The sequence below is a fragment of the Mobula hypostoma genome, chromosome 24 (assembly GCF_963921235.1).
Source record: "Mobula hypostoma chromosome 24, sMobHyp1.1, whole genome shotgun sequence".
Classification (NCBI taxonomy): Eukaryota; Metazoa; Chordata; class Chondrichthyes; order Myliobatiformes; family Myliobatidae; genus Mobula; species Mobula hypostoma.
In genome coordinates, this window is record NC_086120.1 from 37,033,314 (window position 1) to 37,046,571 (window position 13,258).

Below are 13,258 nucleotides of genomic sequence, written 5' to 3' on the forward strand. Positions count from 1 at the left end.
TATCCTTTCAGAAATCTGATGACTGAGGAGAAGAAATTCTTCTTAAAACATTGAGCATGTCTTCACGATCCTATTCCTCTTCTTTGATGGGAGTAATGTCCTGGATGACATCTCCAAAACAGTTATCATGTTTAATAACTAAGTTCTAAAATAGCTGAGGGAGCCGTATAAGGATGGACAACAGATATTGGCCTTCCAGGGACCATCTGTGAATAAAGGTTACAATAATCACTTTTGGATCTTCTCCTTCTCAACAATTTACTAGTCCAATTATAATGTCACTATCTCACAATGGCCAGCAGTGGATAAGCAATTTTGGTAAAATTCAGAGTTCCCTAATCAACTATACATACATACATACATATACACACACACACACACAACATCTAACTCAACTCTAATTCAGGATCTCCGAAATGTAGCACATAACTTTATTGATGTTTAAACTGAGTGTCATTAATTAGACAGCAGCCATTTGATACAAACCATGTACCACAAATACCAAAGAGTTAATGAAAACATTATTTGTTTAAATGATGTTTGGTGAGGGTTGAATATTGATCAGATCACGAGGGGCGATTTTGTGGGGCTGGCAAGGTTACAACTCTCCCAAGATATCCCTAAAAGTGCAATGACCCCTTACTGCTGTATCACAGACATTTTTCTTCTTGATAATTATGTGCTTCTGATGTAGAGATGACAGTAACATAGAAACATAGAAAACCTACAGCACAATACAGGCCCTTCGGCCCACAAAATTGTGCAGAACATGTCCCTACTTTAGAAATTACTAGGGTTACCCATAGCCCTCTATTTTTCTAAGTTCCATGTACCTATCCAAAAGTCTCTTAAAAGACCCTATCGTATCCACCTCCACCACTGTTGCCGGCAGCCCATTCCACACATTCACCACTCTCTGCGTAAAAAACATACCACTGACATCTCCTCTGTACCTACACCCAAGCACCTTAAACCTGTGTCCTCTTGTGGCAGCCATTTCAGTCCTGGGAAAAAGCCTCTGACTACCCACACGATCAATGCCTCTCATCATCTTATACACTTCTATCAGGTCACCTCTCATCCTCCGTCACTCCAAGGAGAAAAGGCAGAGTTCACTCAACCTGTTTACAATCAGCAAGATCCATCTGACTATCAAGACTGACTTTCTTAGAAATGTATTTGTGACTTCTCAATCCATCAAAATGAGTGTAAATTGACCCAGAAGTAGAGAGATCACAAATAGGTAATTCCAATCCTAAATTACCACCAAGAGGACCACAGCCTTTTCATGGTTTGGAGGCTTGTATGCCTCAATGACCCAGAGAGCTCTGCAGTCTGGAGTCAGGGCCTTGCGCTTTAGCTCTTGATAGAGTCACCTCTGCCAAGCAGGTCAAAGGGTAGAGGTCAGACTAAGAGTAGTCCACTGGTCCTCCAACATCGGAGGTTCAACTCGGGGCTAACAACGCTGACTGGTCAAAGAAAACTGTTATGGAAACTGCAAAGAAGAATTCTTTTACATCTGAGTGTGATGGTATTCCCAAGTCTCCACCTGGGACTTGCATGGCAGACTGTAGTGAAAACTGAGGGAAAGCTACTGGTACAATGAAGAAAGCCCTGAACTCCACCAAATGGCCAAGGACAGACAGAGATGGAGGCGCATCACTGTTGCCCAAAATGCTAGCAGATGTAATTGGCAGTAAGAAATCCTAGGAAGGAATTGAAAGGGAGAGGGTGATAGGACTACAGGTCCTCCCCAGCTTACAAATACCTGGCTTATATACAGGCTGTAAACAAGAGTGAGCATTTGGGAGACAAGGGAGATGGATTTGCTGGCTGAGGCAAGACTGCAGATATCACCTGATGTATAAAATTGCTCTGTGGCCACTTTTCTGACTTAGGCTGACTGTCTGGGCTACAAACAATTGAATTTTCCTGTAGGCTGGTCACCTACAGAAATGATATCAATAAGATTGAAAGAGTGCACAGAAAACTTAAAAAGGATATTGTCAGGACTTGAGGACCTGAGTTTCTAGGGAAAGATTGAATAGGTTAGGACTTTTTCCCCTGGAGCACAGGAAAATGAGAGGGAGATTTGATTGAGGTATACAAAATTATGAGGGGTACAGTTAGGGTAAATACAAGCAGGCTTTTTCCTAGACCTAGGAGAGACGGGTTAAGGGTGAAAAGTAAAATATTTAAGGGGAACCTGAGGGGGAACTTCTTCACTCAGAGGGTGGTGAGGGTGTGGAATGAACTGCCAGCAGAAGTGGTGAATGTGGGCTCAATTTCAGCTTTTCAGAGAGGTTTCGATAAGTACATCTGTGGGAAGAATACGGAGGGCTATGGTCCAGATGCAGGTCGATGGGACTGGGTTGAATAATAATTCAGTACGGACTGGACAGGTCGAGGGGTCTGTCTCTGTGCTGTAGTGTTCTATGACTCTCTGACACGAACAGAACTCTGTTGTAAACTGACGATGACTTACATTGATCGAAAGGATGGAAATCATCAGAGAAAACAGTGCAAGCAGCTGTAATATGGCAGAGCGAGAACAAAAGGTCAAGTCAGTATTCAGTCAACACACAAAAGTTGCTGGTGAACGCAGCAGCAGTATTCAGTGTTATTTTCCCATTTATACAATGCATTCTCTATTTTGTGAGACTAGGAAATACTGTAAAGGGACAAGGGTAATAGTGAAATTAATTATATTATAATAAACTTGAGCTTGAAATTGCCATATGACACTGGTTAATTTATGCTTCATAAACATCAATTATCTACATTATAGCACAAATTCAGTGTGAGGGATTACTTGAGACAAAGGAAGGCATTAAGCCATTCAATCAGAATGGAGATTAGATTGCTCAATATCACAGATTGAGACTCCAAAAAAAAAATTCAGAAGGAACAAAACACACTCAGGATACAGGAAACACTGGTTGCATGAAGAAAAAAAGTTTATCTTGGATCCATTTCATATTTCATACTGACAACATTTCAAAGCCTTTACATTTGCTGGAATGATCTTCAAAGCCTCTTAAAAACAACCTACACTTGAACATGTTAAAGATCGACTGTTCTTTTTAAAAAAAAATGATACTTTTGGCAGGGTGATATCAGGCCCCCATAGAAAAAACTCACCCAACAGTTTTGATTTGCATTTATTGTTTAACTTTATCCTTAAAACAATAAAGTTATATGTTAGTTGTTCTGGCATTAACTCAATGATACATTTCTCAGCCATGTATTCAATATTTCTGTGGTCTTGGCCCTCCTCAAGGCTGCATCCATCTCCAACTTCGTAATCCTCTTCAGCACCCACACTCCTTCATTTCTGGTCTCCTGTGCATTCCCTTCTATGTGTGATCCTTCAGCTAAATAAGCCACAAATTCTGTTTTTCTTTGACTTGTAACTCCGTCTATCTCTCACACTTCTGAGGGCAGGTCCCTCTTTGACTAATCCTTCAGCTCCGATATCTCCTCTTGTGCTTCAACAGTTAGAATGTTTCACTTTTATAAACACATCCAAAAAGAACTCATTGAGGTTGTTTGGCAAAATACAAGAGCTGGTGGGCTTGAAGATTTTTGTGGATATTATAAGAAGCAAGCTGGCTCCACATCTGGAATGCTACTCACGAACTTGTATGTTAAGACGTCATGCAACGTGCTTTTTTAACCCAAGAGCTGTACACTGCCAAGTCCAGCAGGACAGATAAATAGTTTAAGTGCATCAATTTGCACAGAAGTTGGTGAACACTCAGCTAATCTAACAGAAGTACAAAGAGAACTGTGTGACGTAGCAAATCATAAACACGAGGAAGTCTGCAGATGCTGGAAATCCAATGCTCAAAATTCAAAATGCTGGAGGCACTCAGCCAGCAATTATGGAAATGAATAAACAGTCGGCATTTGGGGTTATGACCCTTCTTCAGGAATGAGAAGGAAGGGGGGAAGATGCCAGAATAAAAAAGGTGGGGGGAGTAGAAGGAGCATAGCTAAAATGTGACAGGTGAAGCCAAGAAGGTGGATAAGGAGTTGGAGAGGACGGAATCTGAAAGGAGTGGAGAGTGGACCATAGGGGAACTGGGAGGATGAGGGAACCTGGGGGAAGCCACAGGCAAGCAAGAAGAGGTAAAAGGCCAGAGTGGGGAACAGAGGAAGAGAAGAAGGGGACAAACATTTTTCTTTAAATCAGAAGGAGAAATCGATATTCATGCCATCAGGTTGGAGGGTATCCAGACAGAATATAAGGTGTTGCTCCTCCACCCTGAAGGTGGCCTCATCTTGGCACAAGAGGAAGCCATGGTCTGACATGTCAGAATGAGGGTGTATATAACTGGACAGAAAATTCAGCCGCAATCTCAAATAAATTGCAGAGCAGGCTTGAGGTGTCGTCTCACCCATTTCTATTACCATTTCTGCAAAATTGTAAGTGCATTACCAGAAATCCAAAATAAAATCAGAAAATGCTAAAAATTCCCAGTTGTTGTGGCAGCATTTTGTGGAGAGGAGCACAAAGTTGATGCAATTTCTGATGAAACACTTAACTTGAAATGTTACCTCATTTTCTCTCTCCACGGTTACTCCTTGACATGCTGCGCATTTCCAGTTACAGTTCTAGTAATATTTATCTCACCTGTGCCAATCAGCATTCATCTAAGTCATGCAGCAGAGCAGCTGATAGGCAAAATTAAACAAGAAATTCTGTAATGCTGGAAATCTCAAGCAACACACACTCACAAAACACCAGAGGAACTCATCAATTCAGGAGTCATCTGTGGAGAGTAAAGAGTCAACATTTTGGGCTGATTCACTCCACCTTATTATAGGTACTTCTCCATTCCTTTCCAGTCCTGATAAAGAGTCTCAGCCTAAACTATTGACTCTTTATTCCCATCCATTGATACTGCCCAACTTACTGAATTCTTCCAGAATTTTGTGTGTTTGCTCAGTCAAAAATACATGTTTTGAACTGAAGTCACTCTGCACATAAGTTCTCACAATCAGCAATGGAATCATAATTATATTTTGTAACTTCAAAACATTAAACTAATTAAAAAGATATGGGAGCCCAAAATGCAGGTCTAACTTCGAGCTTACATTAAGCAAAGCACACTCATATCAGTGTGATGACATATGCAATTAATGTATTTTTAAATAGAACCCATAATGAATTACTAAAATGAACAAGAATGCTTAACAAACAATATATATAGTGCCTATAAGTATTCACCCCCCGCCTTAGAAGTTTTCATGTTTTATTGTTTTACAATATTGAATCATAGTGGATTAAATTTGACTTTGTTTGACACTGATCTATAGAAAAAGACTGTGTCAAACTGAAAACATCTCTACAAAGTGATTTAAATTAATTACAAATGCAAAATACAAAATAATTAATTGCATAAGTATTCACCCCCTTCACATCAGTATTTAGTAGATGCAACTTTGGCAGCAATTACAGCCCATGTCTGGGTGGATAGGTCTCTATCAGCTTTGCATATCTGGACACTGCAATTTTCCCCATTCTTCTTTACAAAACTGCTCATGCTCTGTCAGATTGCATGGGGGTTGTGAGTGCACAGCCCTTTTCATGTCCAGCCACAAATTCTCAATTAGATTGAGATCTGGACTCTGACTTGGCCACTCTAGGACATTAACTTTGTTGTTTTTAAGCCATTCCTGTGCAGCTTTGGCCTTATGCTTGGGGTCATTGTCTTGCTGGAGAACAAATCTTCTCCCAAGTTCAAGTTCTCTTACAGACTGCATCAGGTTTTCCTCCAGGATTTCCCTGTATTTTGTTGCATGATTCATTTTATTCTCTACCTTCACAAACCTTTCAGGGCCTGCTACAGTGAAGCATCCTCACAGCATGATGCAGCCACCACCATGCTTCATGGTAGGGATGGTGTGTTTTTGATGATGTGCTATGTTTGGCTTGCACCAAACATAGTGTTTAGTCTGGTGACCGAAAAGCTCAATTGTAGCTTCATCAAACCATAGAACCTTCTTCTAGCTGACTTCAGAGTCTCCCACATGCCTTCTGGCAAACTCTAGCTGAAATTTCATCTGGGTGTTTTTCAATAGTGGATTTCTCTTTGCCATTCTTCTATGAAGCTGTGACTGGTGAAACACCCGGGCAACAGTTGCTGAACGGCTAGGGCTGCGGCTTTTAGGTCCGCGGATACCAGTCGCTACACAGAATCCAGGCGTGAATTCTGGAAAGCCATTAAGGACGCCAAGGGGCAATATCGAGCCAAGTTGGAAGCCCAGGCTAACCAAAGGGATGCCAGTAGACTATGGCAGGGTCTAAATGAGATCACTGGGCACAAAGAAAAGGCTGGGAATATCAATACCTATGGTGCTTCTCTTCCTGACAAACTTAATGTATTCTACGCAAGATTCGAACAGAAGAGGAGCATCCCGCTCCCTCCGGATGAACCGGACCTGACCCAGATCTGGGCCGTACCCTCCAAATATCCGGACCTGCCTCTTGGTTTTTTTGCACTACCTTACTTCCCATTTTTTAATTTTCTATTTATGATTTATAATTTAAATTTTTAATATTTATTAGTTTTAACTATTTTAAATATTTTTAATATTTAATATTTGTAATCCACGGAGTGTGAAAGCACAGAATCAAATATCGCTGTGATGATTGTACGTTCTAGTACCAATTGTTTGGCGACAATAAAGTATAAAGTATGTGCAGTCTCTCCCATCTCAGCCACTGAAGCTTGAAACTTCTCCAGAGTTGTCATAGGTCTCCTAGTGGCCTTCCTCACTTCTTCCCTTCTTGCACAGTCACTCAGTTTTTGAGGATGGCCTGCTCTAGGCAGACTTACATCTATGCCATATTCTTTTCATTTCTTGATAATTGACTTAACTGTACTTCAAGGGATTTCAGTGACTTGGAAATTTCCTTGTATCTTTTTCCTGACTTTTGCTTTTCAATAACCCTTTTGCGGAGTTGCTTGGAGTGTTCTTTTGTCTTCACAGTGTAGTTTTCGCCAGGATATTAACTCACCAGCGGTTAGACCTTCCAGATACAAGTGTATTTTTAAAACACCTTGACTGTGCATAGTTCTCCAAAAACTGATCTCCACTTAATTAATTGTGTGACTTCCAAAAGAAACTGGCTGCAACAGTGATGACTTGGCGTGTCATATTAAAGGGGTGAATACTTATGCAATCAATTATTTTGTGTTTTATATTCGTAATTAATTTAGATTACTTTGTAGAGATCTGTTTTCACTTGGACACGAAGGATTCTTTTTCAGTGTCAAAAAGGCCCAATTAAATCCACTGTGATTCAATGTTGCAAAACAAGAAAACATGAAAACATCCAAGGGGGAGGATGAATACTTTTTAAATTGGCACTGTACAAGATTACTCAAATATTGAATACACAATAATCATCAGATTTTTTTGACCAGAACACAAGGATAATTCCCCAATGCACTTTGAAATAGCACCATAAGATACCTCTGTTAAACCAGTAAGGGATTCAGAAACTCAACTTACTCCCTCAGAGTTAAAAAAAAAAATCCTATAAAAGGAAAAATATGCAGGTGATTTGTGTGTTTTGAAAGCAAATTACAAAATGATTGGAATTATGAATACAATCCAAAAGTAATCCCAAGACAGCTTGAAATTTTTCATCTTCTGACTCCAACAAAGCTTTAATTAAAAATAAATCTATAAAAGGAAATGAGTCCTACTTTCACAGTATACTGCTATAATTGGTATTTCTAGTAAAACATAAAACTCTTTTTCCTGAGAAAACCTTAGCAATCTTGTCACTCTTATGTATAGCTAATGACAAAATGCACTTTACTTCTGTTCTCACAGTTTTCTACTGATACAAACCATCTATATGCATGAGGCTATACCTTCCCATTCCAAGTAGGTACCACTTATTCTTACTGGCTCCTCTACACACAGGTCTGGCAGTTCAGAGTGGGCACCAGTTTGCCAAGCTTCCAATTCACTGCGCAACTCTAATATTCCTCTGCGCTGCTATGGTGATACCACGTAGCTCTACAGTACAACCTCATTACATTTGTATTCTCTCTACCTGCAACTCCTCTCTCCCCGATCCTGCCATTATCAATTCTGAGTCAGTAAACCAGAAGAACAGGAAGTTAAGCAAGTGCTCTTAGCCTCCTGCTGTCCAGTAGTACGGCATCACTCAAGTCGAGTATGATGTTCTCCTAAGGGGTGCTCTATTGGCTGGTCTTCAGGTGGCTGTCAAGGCCAATCCGGGATGCGCATTATTCTGAGGGGCTTCCGGACCTCATACTCCTGCTCCTTTCTGCACTTGCCGACCACTATGAGACTTAATCCGAGAGGTTAGGGTGCATTCCCTTGATGGAGAACGCCCATGTGTGACTTTGTTTAATATGGGGAGGCTGATGCACGGGCAGCCAGTGGCTGACAGATCATGGTCAGGGTCCGGTGGCGTGGAATGCAAGGTAACAGGGGACACTTCACTGCTGCAGCCTTCCTCCACCTTCACCGTCATTGTGATATGTCATTGTCTTCTGCCAGCTCCTCTGTTGATGTCTTGGTTGAATCACTCTTTGTCTGGAACCTTCTCCATGACCTAACCACCATGGGTCGCTCGACCAGGAGCAGAAGCACCAGATGGTTAACCATCAGACATCATCACTTTCAGGCTCTCAGGAGCTCTCAATCTTCTCCACCACAACAAGGCGATAATTCTCAAAAATCTGTCCAGTAGCAGTTAAACATTAAATTCATTCTCCATTAGAGTGATAAGCCAGGAAAATACTCCTTAACCTGGGCATTGGGAATTGAATAGAAGTTCATTATTGCAATTGTGGTGGCAGCAGGTGTCCATGCTATTTGTTGTTTCCTCTAAAATCAAGTTCTAAAGCAAAAGCAAGTCACTCAATCACCAGCTGGTCTCAAGTACTGAAGAATATCAGTTTAGTAATGGGAGTGCCTCTTCTCCACAAGGCATACAAAGTTCAAAGTTCAAAATAAATTTATTATCAAAGTATGCATATCTCACCGTATATAACCCTGAGATTCACTGTCTTGCAGAATTCATAGTAAAAATTATGAGAGGTTCAGATAGGCTTAATGCAAGCAGGCTATTTTCCCACTGGGGTTGGCTGAGATTACGGGTCAAGGATGAAAGGTGAAACGTTTAAGATGAACATGAAGGGAGATTTCTTCATTCAGAGGATGGTGAGAGTGTAGAACAAGTTGCCAGTGGAAGTCGTGGATGTGGATTTGAATTTAACCTTTAAGAGAAATTTGGATAGGTACCTGGACGGGAGGGTTATGGAGGACTATGGTCCAGGTGCAGGTCAATATGACCAGGTAGCAATAGTTTGGCACAGACTAGTTGGGCTGAAGGGCCTGTATTTGTGCTGTAATGTTCAATGACTTTTGTATCACTTATAGTAATACTATTAGCAGTAGTTGTTGTTGTTGTTGTTAATACCAATAATAATAATAGTAGTAGTAGTTGTTGTTAATACTAATAATAATAGTAGTAGTAGTAGTAGTTGTTGTTGTTAATACCAATACTAGTAGTAGTAGTTGTAATTGTTAATACCAATAATAGTAGTAGCAGTAGTAATAGTTGTTGTTAATCCCAATAGTGGTGGTGGTAGTAGTAGTAGTAGTTGTTGTTACTACCAATAGTAGTAGTAGTTGCTGTTAATACCAATAATACTAGTAGTAGTAGTTGATGTTAATACCAATAATTGTAGTAGTAGTAATTGTTGTTAATACCAATAATAGTAGTAGTCGTAGTTAATACCAATAATAATAGTAGTAGCAGTGATAGTTGTTGTTAATACCAATAATAGTAGCAGTAGTTGTTGTTAATAGTAATAGTAGTAGTAGTTGATACTAATAGTAGTAAGTAGTAGGTAGCAGGTAGTAGTGGTAGTACCACTGCTAGGATAAACTTCCACAAGGGTCAGTTATCTTGTCCAAGAATGGTTCAAGAACATTAGCTGGTTATTCCCGCACAGTGCCAAACATCCTGGCTTTATTGCTCATTGGCAATTCACAAATGTGCATCCCCTCTCTGGGTACAAATCAATGTGGGGAAAAAAAACAGTTCATATTGTTTACAGAAATGATTCCACCCATTTAACAAAGTCAAATTTAATATCCCTATTATTGTCCCAACTGACATTAGCTCAGACTAGGGATCAAAGCTGGAGCCTTCATGGAGCCAGGAGCTCTTACAAAGCACTTCCTGACATTTCTCGTCTGACATAATCAGCCCCTCAATCCCTGGCTTGGCAAGGAGCATCACTAACTTGCATGCTTCCTGCCTCCATTGGTGAATCATGCTTCAGGCTTAGCAGTCAGCGCAGTTGGACCACAGATACAAACCAAGTCGCTAACACTGAGAGCAAACCAATGCAGTAATGATTTAGTGAGATACAGGGCCCTTTGAGCCACACCGCCCAACAACCCACCTATTTAACACCAGCTAATCGTGGGACAATTTATAGCGACCAATTAACCTAATAACCTACTTTGGAACGTAAGAGGAAGCCAGAGCACCCAGAGAAAACCCACACATTCCATGGGGAGGATGTACAGACTCCTTACAGATGACATTGCAATTGAACTCTGACACCCTGAGCTGTAATAGCATCATGCTAACCGCAACACTACTGTGGCACCTTGTAATTACCACAACTGATTCCAAATAATCCTTTGCTTTGTGTGGCCAATTCAACACAGCAACTAAAGAACTTTCTGAAACCATGAGATAAAAATCACATTCCTAAACCTTAAAACGAGGCCACTGCAACTACGAGCTCAGTAAATGGACTCGATTCAGTGCTCAAATAACATCTGCATGATACTGCACGATCTGAAACTATACATGGCTCCACAGGCACTGGGAAAGCGAGGAAGAGACCAGTTTTGGACACGCAAATGCATTCCATGCCAATGACAGTTTGGACAGCCAATACGCCTGCTGTTAAAGCCATTCAGCATTGAAGACAGCCCCTGTGTCCTGGGAGGCCGTGTGCAGCAATGGGCCAGTCAGCTGGGAGGCTGCCACTTAGTCAGACACACCACCCCCTGAATTCACAGTCCAGATGGATCTCTTGAAAGATTTCAGGGAATCATTCTGAGAAGAGCAACTGAGAACTTACCCCACTGAGCTCTAGCTATATTTTTCCCTTAAGCAACAATCATAACATTGGACAGTTTGGTAATTATCACATTGCCTCTGTTGAGAATTAGCTATGCATGAACTGGTTGAAATCTGGCTTTCATTACTTTTCAGTACACTTCAAGTGATCTGCATTGGCATTCAAGTGCATTGGCACATCCACAGGAATATATGAAGCTTGAGTTATCATGAAAAAGTCATGGAGTGCTGATTTTAAGATCTACACTCAGCGGCCACATTATTAGGTACAACTGCTTGTTAATGCCAATATCTAATCAGTCAATCGTATGGCAGCAACTCAATGCATTAAAGCATGCAGACATGGTCATGAGGTTCAGTTGTGGTTCAAACCAAACATCAGAATGGGGAAGAAATGTGATCTAAGCAACTTTGACCATGGAATGTTGGCGCCAGATGGGGTGGTTTGAGTATTTCAGAAACTGCTGTCCTCCTGTGATTTTAAATGCAGAACAGTCAAGTTTACAGAGAATGGTGCTAGAAACAAAAAAAGAAAAAAAAATCCAGTACGTGGCAGTTCCATGGGGAAAAATACCTTGTGAATGAGAGAGGTCAGAGGAGAAATAGCCAGACTGGCTAAAGCTGACAAAAAGGTGACAGTACCTCATATAACTACGCATTACAATAGTGGTGTGCAGAAGAGCATTTCTGAATGTAAAACACATTGAACATTGAGGTAGATGGGCTAAAGCAATAGAAGACCACACCAGATTCAACACCTATAACTAATAAAGTGGGTACAGAGTGCATTTCTCTACACAGCAAAATTACAAGCTGTTCTTACAAATATTTCCAGCCCAAACGAATAGGGGGGAAAAACAACAGCTCAGAAAATTGGTTGCTTCAGCATTAAGACTTGGAACTTGGATTGGAAAGGGTAAAAGTGACATTCCTGATCTTTGAACAAACCATTCAACCAGGAGTTCAGTAAATGGAATCAATCCAGAATTCAGATTCCATTTGCAGGTCATTGCACTCTCCAAATATAAACACCATCATGGCCACTGAAAAAGTGAAATCAGGAAATATTTTTTGGAAATGCACAAGAAATTATATCAAGGTGATTGGTCCTTTAATCTCAAAGCTGAATTTGGGATTTACAAATGCCTCAGGTATTTAATATCGCAATAATATCTGTTGTTTTTGGAAGTTAACTGCCCCAAGTAATTCAGCTATGTAATTCAACCATTGTTAGCTTAATAAGGAATTTCACATTTCACATTAATTCAACATAATGTGATTTCCCTTTTTCCTGGTAATTGGAGGAAAAAATGAGGCTGGATTAATTTATTTTCCCCATTTCCACTTCTGGCTTTATCACAGCCCGCGTTAGTACAATTGAAGCAAATTAAGAATTTTAATCCCCAGACAGGTTTATCACTGCAGCTCGTGTAAGGAATCACTGAGCTATTGTGTGAAGAAAACACATTATAAATAAACATTTGCAATATTACACTAGCAGTAGGGAGCAGCACATAAACACAAGAGATTTTGCAGATGTCTGAAATCCAGAGCAACGCACACACAAAATTCTGGAGGAACTTAGGTCAGGCAGCATCTATGGAAATGAATGAACAGTTGATGTTTCAGGCTGAGACCAACCATCGGGGCTGGAAGTAAAGGGTGAAGTGGAAGGGATACAAACTGGCAGGTGATAGCTGAGACCAGGTGAGGGGGAATGTGAGTAGATGAGGGGGGATAAAGAAAGAAGCTAGGAGATAACAGGTTGAAGTAGTAAAGAGCTGAAGAATGAGGAATCTGAAAGGAGAAGACAGTGGACCATGGGAAAGAGGAAGAGAGGCATTAGAGGGAGGTAATAGGCAGGTGAGGAGAAGGGGTAAGAGGGGAGACAGAATGGGGAATGGACAAAGAGAGAAGAGCAAGGAGGCAGAAATTAATGGAAGTTAAAGAAACTGATCTTCAGGTTGGAGGCTACCCAGACAGAATACAAGGTGTTGCTCCTCAAACCTGAGTGTGGCCTCATCATGGAAGTAGAAAAGGTCATGGACTGACATAGGAATGGGAAGTCAAATTGAAACGCGAGGCTGCCAGGAAAAA

The 13,258-nt window shown here is 40.7% G+C and overlaps 1 protein-coding gene across 3 annotated transcripts in view; it reads right to left on the bottom strand.

Annotated features, from left to right (window-relative positions):
* The window catches only part of LOC134337448 (phospholipid phosphatase 2-like), a 150,482-nt gene that overhangs the window by 36,960 nt on the left and 100,264 nt on the right, over nucleotides 1-13,258 (bottom strand). The window lies entirely within an intron of this gene.